This window comes from Schistocerca cancellata, chromosome 12, assembly GCF_023864275.1.
Source record: "Schistocerca cancellata isolate TAMUIC-IGC-003103 chromosome 12, iqSchCanc2.1, whole genome shotgun sequence".
Lineage (NCBI taxonomy): Eukaryota > Metazoa > Arthropoda > Insecta > Orthoptera > Acrididae > Schistocerca > Schistocerca cancellata.
Window position 1 is genome coordinate 43,860,437 of NC_064637.1, and position 12,509 is coordinate 43,872,945.

Sequence of the window (12,509 nt, forward strand, 5' to 3'; positions counted from 1 at the left end):
ACAGGAACAGTCAATGCACACCTGCATGACACATATGGGTGTTGAAAAATTTTGTTGAGATGTGTGTGTCTTCTCTGTTATTTACCATTTTGTCTGCTGAATACATCTCTTTGTCTATCTGAAGCATATTTAGTATGTGTGTGGGTAAATGAATAAATAACTCCATTGATTGTATGTAATCTGCTCCACTGCCTTTAAGGATCATACATAAACTCCCTGACAAAAAAGGTGAAGTATCCAGAGGGCAAGGGGAAAATGAAACAAAACTTCACGGATTGTGAGGATAGGGTTCGCATGATTGATTGATTGATTTTTATTGCCCAAAAACAAAACATTTACAAGGATGTAAAGCTTGTATAAGCAACATCAATAAATGTACAAACAACAATGACAATAAATACACAAATAATTAATCTATGTTAGAAATTATGGTCACAGAAATCTTCCATTGTATAAAAACAATTTTGAATTAATAAAGGTCTTACAAATATCTTAAAATTTTTCAGCTCCAGACTCTTAACTGACTCTGGTAGTTTATTAAATAGTTTTTCAGATGTGTGTTTGAAGCTGTTTAGAGTTTTGGTATATAAGGAGTAGTCTTTTCTTACATCATTACAGTGTCATGTGTTATAACTATGTACATCAGAATTCGGATCAAAACTAGACAAGTTCTTTTTAATGTACAAGAGACATTGAAATACACTCCTGGAAAGGGAAAAAAGAACACATTGACACTGGTGTGTCAGACCCACCATACTTGCTCCGGACACTGCGAGAGGACTGTACAAGCAATGATCACACGCACGGCACAGCGCACAGCGGACACACCAGGAACCGCGGTGTTGGCCGTCGAATGGCGCTAGCTGCGCAGCATTTGTGCACCGCCGCCGTCAGTGTCAGCCAGTTTACCGTGGCATACGGAGCTCCATCGCAGTCTTTAACACTGGTAGCATGCCGCGACAGCGTGGACGTGAACCGTATGTGCAGTTGACGGACTTTGAGCGAGGGCGTATAGTGGGCATGCGGGAGGCCGGGTGGACGTACTGCCGAATTGCTCAACATGCGGGGCGTGAGGTCTCCACAGTACATCGATGTTGTCGCCAGTGGTCGGCGGAAGGTGCACGTGCCCGTCGACCTGGGACCGGACAGCAGCGACGCACGGATGCACGCCAAGACCGTAGGATCCTACGCAGTGCCGTAGGGGACCGCACCGCCACGTCCCAGCAAATTAGGGACACTGTTGCTCCTGGGGTATCGGCGAGGACCATTCGCAACTGTCTCCATGAAGCTGGGCTACGGTCCCGCACACCGTTAGGCCGTCTTCCGCTCACGCCCCAACATCGTGCAGCCCGCCTCCAGTGGTGTCGCGACAGGCGTGAATGGAGGGACGAATAGAGACGTGTCGTCTTCAGCGATGAGAGTCGCTTCTGCCTTGGTGCCAATGATGGTCGTATGCGTGTTTGGCGCCGTGCAGGTGAGCGCCACAATCAGGACTGCATACGACCGAGGCACACAGGGCCAACACCCGGCATCATGGTGTGGGGAGCGATCTCCTACACTGGCCGTACACCACTGGTGATCGTCGAGGGTACACTGAATAGTGCACGGTACATCCAAACCGTCATCGAACCCATCGTTCTACCATTCCTAGACCGGCAAGGGAACTTGCTGTTCCAACAGGACAATGCACGTCCGCATGTATCCCGTGCCACCCAACGTGCTCTAGAAGGTGTAAGTCAACTACCCTGGCCAGCTAGATCTCCGGATCTGTCCCCCATTGAGCATGTTTGGGACTGGGTGAAGCGTCGTCTCACGCGGTCTGCACGTCCAGCACGAACGCTGGTCCAACTGAGGCGCCAGGTGGAAATGGCATGGCAAGCCGTTCCACAGGACTACATCCAGCATCTCTACGATCGTCTCCATGGGAGAATAGCAGCCTGCATTGCTGCGAAAGGTGGATATACACTGTACTAGTGCCGACATTGTGCATGCTCTGTTGCCTGTGTCCATGTGCCTGTGGTTCTGTCAGTGTGATCATGTGATGTATCTGACCCCAGGAATGTGTCAATAAAGTTTCCCCTTCCTGGGACAATGAATTCACGGTGTTCTTATTTCAATTTCCAGGAGTGTATGTATATACATGACAAGGTCATAATACTAAGTTTAATAAATAATTCTCTACAGTGAGTTCTAGGTGGTACTTTACATATCAGTCTTACAGCTTTTTCCTGGGCTGTAAATAAGCATTTTGAGTAGCAATTATTTCCCCACAAGAATGTCCCATACGTCAAATGAGAGTGAATATAACTATAATAAACAGAAAGCAAGATTTTCTCATCTACTGTTGCTTGTAATTCTCTGAGCATAAATATTCCTTTAGAAATTTTTGGTATTAAATAATTCACATGTGCCTGACAGCCTAAATTATTTTGCAAAACAATGTCAAGATACTTTACAGGAACTGTCTCTAAGGTGATTCTATTGTTACAAGAAATGTTTAATTCCTGTGTTTTATTTATGTTCATAGACAGGCTATTGGCATTGCACCAGTCAGAAAGTACATCTACCTTGAGTGAGGTAGAGTTACTTATGTTATTGTTCGTAGGCACTGTAACACTTAAACTGATATCATCTGCATACACGTAACAGTTTGTAGTATCATCTATTACATTGCTAGGTAGGTCATTCATATATAATATGAACAAGGGAGGGCCCAAGATTGACCCTTGAGGAACACCATGGTTAACGGGCAAGAAACTAGAATATTGGTTATTGAAGTAAACAGTTTGAGATCTGTTAGATAAGTATGACTGAATAATTTTAACAGCAGAGACTGAGAAACCTACAGTTTTTAATTTCAGTAGCACAGTGTTGTGGCACACAGTGTCAAACGTTTTTGCTAAATCAGAAAACTTTGTACTTACAATAAATTTTTCCTTTTGCTTCAAGACAGTTACATATATAGCTCATAACAGCATCACATGTTGATAGATTTTTCCGAAACCCAAACTGGCTATTTCAAAGTAATTGATGAGACTTTAGAAAATTGATTATTTGGATACTCATTAGTTTCCCAATGACCTTGGATAAAAGTGGTACAAGGGAAACTGGCCTATAATTGCTAGGCAGATTATTGTCACATTTTTTGTGGACTGTGATTACTTTAGCTACTTTTAATTTTTCAAGGAAACAACTTTCATCAAAGCAGTAGTTTATGACGTGACAGAGAACCTCTGCTATATTATGACTACTAAGTTTCAATATTTTAGATCCGATATTGTAAATATCCAGTGAATCACTTTTGCTAAGAGAAAGAATGACAGAGTGTACATCTTCTACACAAATGTGTTCAAAATAAAGCACATTTTCCATAGCATTTTGGCTTTTATAGCCAACATCCAAATAGTAGCTAGGTTCATGTTTACTATCAGGTATCTTAGTAACTACACTATCTTCACTGTTTACAAAATATCTATTAAAACTATCAGCACTAATTTTGGATCTAGATACAAATTCTTTGCTACCCAATGCTAGATTGCCATTAATGATTTTCCACATTTCTTTTGGTTTATTAATAGCTTGTGCAACCAATTTGCAATTATATTCTAGTTTAGCTTTCTCAATACCCATTCTGTACTGATATTTGCATTCTTTATATCTTACTTTGGCATGCAGACAAGATGAAGTCTTTGCTAGGTAGTAGAAATTGTTGCACTGATCTTTAAGATTTCATAGTTCCTGTGTGTACCACTTATTTTTATTGATATTCGATACCCTGCTCATTTTAACACATTTGTTCTTTAGTGGCAGGCCAATGTTAACTGCCCACATGAATAATTCAAGAAAGTTGTTGAGCTGGTTTTCTGCCCCAGTGTTACCATACACACACAACCAAGTAATTTCTCTGAGACATTTTAGAAAAACAGATATATTACAGTCACTAATTGTATGTTGTTTCTTATAAATCACAGAAGGCTTGGTGACATTAAGAATCATTGCATCCATGTTTACATGAATAATAATTCCATGATGATCAGAAAGAAGAGTGTCAATCACATTTGTGTCGTATTTTGAAGAATTGAAAGTTGTAACAATATTGTCTACAATATTTGCACTACCAGGTCAGTGATTACAGTTTCACGTCAAATTTACAAAGAACTTGACAGTACAGTATGCTGATGCAACTCTTGTGGCCTGGGTGTATGATTTGAACATGAAGGATGTTGTAAAGCCGTTCTATTATCTCTTGTGGCATTCTGGCTCAGAATTGTTGGAACTGGACCTTGATATCTTGGATATTGAGTCTTGACACCCAGTGAGGGCAGATCTGAGGATCCTAATGACAATAGAGGTACCCCAACACAACACCATCAGTTCATAAAGACATATGACTGAAATATGCCATTGTAAAACCATTGCATAAAAAGGGGGATACGTCGGATGTGAACAACTACTGCCCAATCTCTCTTCTGACAGCTCTATCAAAAATTTTTGAGAAAATATTGTATTCAAGAGTAGCCTCCCATATTTGTAAAAATAAAGTACTAACAAAATGTCAGTTCGGTTTTCAAAAAGGCTTTTCAACAGAAAATGCTATATACACTTTCACTGATCAAATATTAAATGCTCTGAATAACCGGACATCACCCATTGGTATTTTTTGTGATCTCTCGAAGGCCTTTGATTGTGTAAATCATGGAATTCTTTTAGATAAGCTAAATCATTATGGTTTGAGGGGGGGGGGGGCAGTGCACAAATGGTTTAATTCATACTTAACTGGAAGAATGCAGAAAGTTGAAATAAGTGGTTCATGTAATGTTAAAACAACAGCTGATTCCTCAAACTGGGGGGCTATCAAGTACGGGGTCCCACAGGGTTTGGTCTTAGGTCCTTTACTGTTCTTGATACACATTAATGACTTACCATTCCACATTGATGAAGATGCAAAGTTAGTTCTTTTTGCTGATGATACAAGTATAGTAATAACATCCAAAAACCAAGAACTAAGTGATGTAATTGTAAATGATGTTTTTCACAAAATTATTCAGTGGTTCTCAGCAAACGGACACTCTTTAAATTTTGATAAAACACAGTATATACAGTTCCTTACAGTAAATGGCACAACTCCAGTAATAAATATACACTTTGAACAGCAGTCTGTAGCTAAGGTAGAATTTTCAAAATTTTTAGGTGTGTCCATTGATGAGAGGTTAAACTGGAAGCAACACATTGATGGTCTGCTGAAACGTCTGAGTTCAGCTACATATGCTATTAGGGTTATGGCAAATTTTGGTGATAAGAATCTCAGTAAATTAGCTTACTATGCCTACTTTCATTCACTGCTTTCGTATGGCATCATATTCTGGGGTAATTCATCGTTGAGTAGAAAAGTATTCATTGCTCAAAAATGTGTAATCAGAATAATTGCTGGAGCCCACCCACGGTCATCCTGCAGACATCTATTTAAGGATCTAGGGATCCTCACAGTATATATATTCACTTATGAAATTTGTTGTTAATAATCCAGCCCAGTTCAAAAGTAATAGCAGTGTGCATAGCTATAACACCAGGAGAAAGGATGATCTTCACTATGCAGGGTTAAATCTGACTTTGGCACAGAAAGGGGTAAATTATGCTGCCACAAAAGTCTTTGGTCACCTACCAAACAGCATCAAAAGCCTGGCAGATAGCCAACTAACATTTAAAAATAAGTTAAAAGAATTTCTACATGACAAGTCCTTCTACTCATTGGCTGAATTTTTAGATATAAATTAAGGCGGGCAAAAAAAAAAAAAAAAAGAACTTAAACATTAGTGTCATGCAATATTTTGTGTAATGTAATATCTTGTACAGGCATCTTTTACTAACCGACACGTTCCACATCATTACGAAGTGTCGTATTCATGATCTATGGAACAAGTATTAATCTAATCTAATCTAATCATGCCATATGTGGACAAGACCTGTCGTGTCGAATAATGGCACTTAGTGCCGTCACATGAGAGGTAATGCATAAGGATGTAGGAAGTTTGTGACATACCTCTGTGCCAACAGTTTTCTCGGTCACTAAGAGCCACGGCGTGAAGTCAGACCAGTGACTCCCCACACCGTTTCCAGGAGTAACTCCACTCCACCTATCAAATACTTCAGAAGAGTTGGACCTTTTCCCAAGCCACTGGCCTACTTACCAGCAATGGTCATCCAGAGTAGAGCAGAACTATTATTCATCAGGGAGCGTACCGCGATGCTTTTCGTCAGCAGTCTATACTTGCCAGTCGTGACACACAGCAGATGCAGTTGTTTGTGTTGTGGTGTTAATTGCAGTAACAGTAATTCCACATTATGATTCCTGCTGGTCTCTGATGAGGGCTCCAAATGACACAGAATGTTCCAGGGAGCCTGTAACTCATTCTTAGATCGGAGGTCCAGTTGTAAACTTGTTACACGAGGGGGTTAAAAACGCAATAATATTGCCTTGGGAGGAGCTTGAGCAGTATGCATTTCTGCCACTAGGCATGTATAGCACAACTTATGGCCATTTCAGTGCCATGTGTTGTCGACCTGGCTTGTTCTGTTCATCTGCACTGATTGTTCTTGCTAGCGCCATTTTGTTCTTGTTTCCTTTTTTTAATGGGAAGTTTAAGTGAAAAATGGTGCTGAAACTGTTTTAATGTTGAAAACAGCTTACCAAGATGACGCTATGTGAAAAACTCAAGTGTACTAATGGTTTGCTCGATTTCAAAATGCCGATATGTCGATTGATGACAAAATTCGTTCTGTATGTCCATCAGCTGCCCGAATCAACGAAAATATTGAAAAAATTCGAGAGCATGTGCTCGCAGACTGTCGACAAACAACTGATCAACTGTCAGAGATGACTGGGTTATTTACGAGCTCGGTTTAGCGAATTTTAATGGAAGATTTGGGAATGAAAAGGGTTGCTGCCAAGTTTTCTCGTTGGGTTCAGAATGACAATCAAAAGGAACGTCGAACTGAAACGTGTCGTGCTTGGAAACAACAGCTTGAAACTGATCCAGATTTTCTGTCAGAGGTCTGTTGATGATTCATGATGCTATAGTTACAAACAAGAAAAAAAGGCAACAGTCACCATCAATCAAACCTATTATTTGGAAGTTTTAAGAAGGTTGCACTATGGTGATCGTAAAAAAAGAAAAGATATGATTCGTGGCAGACAGGAGACTGGTTCTTCCATGAGGACAATGCACCTGCAAACACAGCCATCTCTGTTACACAGTGTTTGGCTAAAAATCCCACAGTTTCGCTGCCCCCACACACCTTACTCGCCAGACCTGGCTCCGTGCAACTTTTTCTTATTTCCATGCATGAAAAGGGCCATGAATGGACACAAATTTAACAACACTGAAGAAGTCGAAGAAGAAAACTAGGGAGGAGCTGTCAGCCTTTCCTAAAGATGACTACAAAAATATTTCGAACATTGGAAGCACCAGTGGGACAAATGTATTAGTTGCAACGGAGTGTATTTTCGAGGGGATAAGGTTGTTTTGCAAAGAATTTGAAAATATATCGCTTTTAAAAAATGATTGCTTTTTTTGGATGCCCCCTCTAATCTGCTTGGTGCACAATATGACGACACTGTTGTTGTGGTCAGTCGGTACATTGGCATGAGTATGCCTGCCCATGCATTCCTGTGCAGCCCAACATCGTGCTACTGTTACATCCAAATGCCCCAGAAACCTGGATGTTGCATGACTTTACCATCTTTCAAACTTTTTCAGGTGATGATAATGCTGTCTCTCATGAGTATACATCATCATTCAATGCCTGATGCTGTTCATGCAACTTGTACACCCTACCAGGCCTTGTAACAACAATAAACACGAACAATGCTAATGCACTGTTCTACCTGTAACTCTGATCATTTGCATACTTGCTGATGGTATACATGTATGTTGAGCTACATTGACGTCAGGTTCTATATTCCAGGTGCTTCACTTTTGTTGTCGGACAATGTAGTTTTGCATTAAAGACACCATTCCAGGGAATTTGTGAAAACTGGCTCAAACTGCAAAGGCATACGCCAGTCTATGTAAAACTGTCAATGATGAGAAAGTGAAAAGAATGAATATTTTCTCCTCATTTCAGATGGCGCAACACTCCGGATTTGACTGCATAAGAGTCCGTGGCTGATGGGTAAGTGTGTGTTTCTCTGTTTTTTTCTTTGGATAAAAAAATTAGTAAAAAAGACATATAAGAATAGTAATGATACATATTCAGATAACAAGGATTGTGCGTAATTTGGGTGTAATTATTAGAAGATAAAATGTTTCACATTTCTGATTACAGTGTTGGATTTCAGTTGGCCGCTGTGTACCTCCGGTATTTGAGCAATTCAGTGAATAGCACGCATTTATCATTTAAGCCAATTGGGTTTTTACATCCGTGATCAAAGTGTGAATCACATTTTTTAGAGGTCTTGGTTTCTGATATTTCCCATTCATAAACAAACACAGTTTATAACAGCCTGAAACGTTTCCACACGCTACGACAGTGGTTCTGTCTTTAATTTTTTAAAACCCCTTGCGCCAGACTACTCAGCTTCAGCCAGGGCTGAATATGGCGAACACCGCCATAACACACCAGTCTCATCAGTGTGGTAAATTTGGTGTCGGGGTAACTTATCCTCATCAGCCAGCTTCTGAAACGTTGTTTTCTACTCATTAGCAGCAGCCTCACCAGAGGATTTAATTTCACCAGAAACGTTTACTTTAAGGATACCATGACGAATTTTGAAATTATGAAGCTGCCCTTTCGAGAATGAAAGAACATCTGTTGGCAGATCTAATTCCTCACGAAAAAATTTGCCCTTTTCAATTTTGAAATTATGAAGCCACACTTTTGGTGGTCTTTCCCTTTGTTATCTTTGCAGTAAACCTCTTACACAAAAACTTAATCTCCAGCTTAGGTTTTTTTAGAGTTTACCTAACTTGTACATCTTAACTGAAGCAGATTGTGACAAATTTTTTTAAGCTGCTGTTTTTGTTATATTGTATGTGGTTGGAAAATTAGATACAAAATTCACTCATATTGTTTCGATTCTCACCTTTTTCAAGTTCTCTTTCATGCCCAGTTCCACGTGGATTGTCAGCCTCACGTGTATTCGTTTTATCTTTTTAGGCGCCCCTTTTGCACTGCTTGGAAAACGTTCACTGTCCGTACGAACTGTTTGCATAATTACTTTGTTAAATACTATATTTATAGGAATTAACAAATATTACACCTTTCGATTGCTTTTTAATAGAAAAATAAAGTTATGTTCTTATGTGTAAATAGCAAAATATTTCTTGCTATTTTTCTCGCGTTCTTACTCGTTTGGTTATCGTCGTATATCTGGGTTTGAATATTTAACATGAGTAAAAAATAAGATTGAAAAATCTCGTGCTGTTAGAAAATCTGAACGAAGTTATATAAACTCTTCTAGCTTTTCTATTTACAAAGCCGTTAATAATGTTGCGAGTATCTGTCTTATCTAAAATGTTCACTTCTATCGATATCACGGCCAAGTTGTGGACAATCTTTATCGAATCATTTTTGGGCGCAAGTAATTTTTTTATTAATTTTAATTTTGAGAAGGCTGTTTCGGCACTTGCTACTGTGAATAGGATCGTTATTAAAATTCGCGATGAAATTGTGAGATTACAGCATATAGCTGTTAAATAGACTAAAAATGTAAATTCCATAATCTTTGTTATGTTATTGTCCAAATCTTTAAAAAGGGACTCATATGACATAAATTCTTTGCAGAAATCTTCAGCGTCTTTATCACACAAACCATCGCTTCCAGATTGGAATGATTAGAATTAATCATAAGTAGGATTTTATCGTGAACATCGCTGAGTTTAAACTAAATATGTTGTTACTAAATAACGTATGAAATCTTCTTTTACTGACACTAGAGTCTGGTCCAAATGTGAAAGTAGACATTAACCTTGAAATAGGTTATCGAGTACATTTGGACACCTGGTCTTCATATTCATCATCAAAAGTTTTCGGAGTTTATCGTCGCCGTTAGGGATGTGTAAGTTTCCAACCTGAGTTTCAATTTGCAGCAATTTCTTTGGCATTGTTTACAGGTGTTTCAAATTTTTCGTCACTTAGACAGCGAAAATTTTTTTTTTTTTTTTTTTTAATTTGCTAAAGTGTCTAATAGGCTGAAGAGTTTGACCAACAAAGTTTGCTCTTGTCAATACATCACGCCGTAACGTTAATCGAGCAAATAAATGAAAACATACATATTTTGTCTACTAGACATTGTGCGTCATGTTTTGCCTCTCTGTTACAGGAAGTGTTGATTATTTCGTATAAAGCACCATAAATCTCTGGTAAATTATTAGCAATGGTCTCACGGCATCTGTTTTACTTGACCATTTTGTCCCAGACAAAACTTTTAAAGCTAAAATACTAATGTGTTTTTAAATAATTCCCATTTTTTCGTAGAATATGAAAAATATCTATGCAACACTTGCACTACACTGAAAAAAAAAAAACCTTTAGTGTAGCAATTTAAATTATTCGTCGTTAACAATTAAATTTACACTGTGGATAGCACACGGTACATGAAAAATCTTTAATAAAAGAAATCAAACGAGCGCCAGTAACACAAAAAGATCGACAAAAATGTTAGAACTGCCCTTTTATATCGCTCTGTCGTTAGTGTGTGTTCAAATAAACGAATCTAATCTTTCTTTCTTCTTCTTTATCATCGCCTTGTCCCACGTCACGTTGCTCTTCTGGATCCTTCTCCTCCATAGTACTCTATCCATTGCCTCTTCCTTCTTCCATCCTTTCTCCCTTAGGTCCCCGGATACCTTATCCTTCCACCTCATCGGCCTTCCTCTCCTTCTCGCTCTTTCAATCTTTATATCTTCAACTCTGTTTCCGATATAGTCTTCCCCTTTTCTCTGGAAGTGTCCGTACCGCCTTAGCACTCCGTCGTCAGGCCACGAGTGGCCTACCGGGACAATCCGACCGCCGTGTCATCCTCATAGAGGATGCAGATATGAGGGGCGTGGAGTCAGCACACAGCTCTCCCGGTTGTTATGATGGTATTCTTGACCGAAGCCGCTACTGTTCGGTGGAGTAGCTCCTCAGTTGGCATCACGAGGCTGAGTGCACCCAGAAAAATGGCAACAGCGCATGGCGGCCTGGATGGTCACCCATCCAAGTGCCGACCACGCCCGACAGCGCTTAACTTCGGTTATCTCACGGGAACCGGTGTATCCACTGCGGCAAGGCCGTTGCCTTTATAGGTCATGGAATCATGGGATGGCGATATGCACATATGCAGGTGGCGGTAGTATCGCATACTCAAGGTATAAAAGGGCAGTGCATTGGTGGAGCTGCTCCTTTCCCCCATCTGCTCCTATTCCTCGCACATATCCGCATCCTCTACACCTCCCGCCGTCTTGAACCCCCTCACCCCCTGGTTGCTCCTCTCCTCTCTGATCCCCGGCCCCTGCCACGTCTTCACCGTTGTGTCCCCCCTACTCTCCATCTCTACAGCCCAAGGCGGCTTCCATCAACTCCCCCTAGCGGATGATGCCCTCTCTCCCTCCATTTATCCTTCCTATCAACTCTGATCCTCACCCCCCCCTCCTTTCCTCCGTCCTTTCCCTGGGCTCTCTCTTCCTCCCCCCCCTTCCATCCTGTGTTTTCTCCCCGCCTACCCTCTCCCTATCTCCTTTCTCCCCCCCCGCGCGTCCTTTTAGACTCCCCTCCTCTGCCTTCCCCACTCCCAGGCACGTCTGCTCAGCACCCCCCCCCCCTCTTATGTATCCTCATCTTCCATTGGCTCCTTTTCCCCCTCCCCCTTCACTTTTCCTCTCCTTCCACCCCCCCCTATTTTTCCCGTCATCTGACCAGTTTCCCCCCACCTGCTCTCGGCTGTGGTATGTCATATTTGTGCCAATTTTTTAGTGCAGTGTTTAAGCGAGTGTTCAGTGTTGTGCGTCTTTCCACAGTGTTGCGAACAGAAATCATGCTGTCGCCGGGTGTGCATTTTATATCTCTTGCGAACAGAAACCAGACTATTGCCGTGTTTTTTAATTGTCTGTCTCTTATTTTTTCTGCTCCCTGTGTATTTTATTAGCATCTTCCACCCTGTGTTTTATGTTTTAAGCTCCAGTATTTTCTGCCATTTTGCCTTTAAGTCACCGATTTCATCGCCAACTGTTATTATTTTTATTATCTTCATCTTTTTCAAACAAATTCTGTAGGCTGAAGAGCGGCGTAATAAGCTGCTGCCAGCCCGTCCGCTTTAGGGGGAATCGAAACTCAATAAAGGAAAAAAAAAAGTGGAGCTGCTGCAAGGTATTAGCCGAGCGGTGTAAGGCGCTGCAATCACGGACTGTGCGGCTGGTCCCGGCGGAGGTTAGAGTCCTCCCTCGGGCATGGGTGTGTGTGTTTGTCCTTAGGATAATTTAGGTTAAGTAGTGTGTAAGCTTAGGGACTGATGACCTTAGCAGTTAAGT

At 40.7% G+C, this 12,509-nt stretch overlaps 1 protein-coding gene and 1 pseudogene across 2 annotated transcripts in view; one reads left to right on the top strand and one right to left on the bottom strand.

Moving 5' to 3' along the window:
- Positions 1–12,509, top strand: part of LOC126109669 (uncharacterized) — a 359,871-nt gene that overhangs the window by 31,268 nt on the left and 316,094 nt on the right. For both annotated transcript variants that reach the window (XM_049914720.1, XM_049914719.1), the window contains exon 2: positions 8,125–8,172. The gene's annotated coding sequence lies outside the window, so the exon portion shown is untranslated. The remainder of the gene's footprint in view (positions 1–8,124; positions 8,173–12,509) is intronic.
- LOC126109957 (5S ribosomal RNA) lies at positions 11,164–11,281 on the bottom strand (annotated as a pseudogene).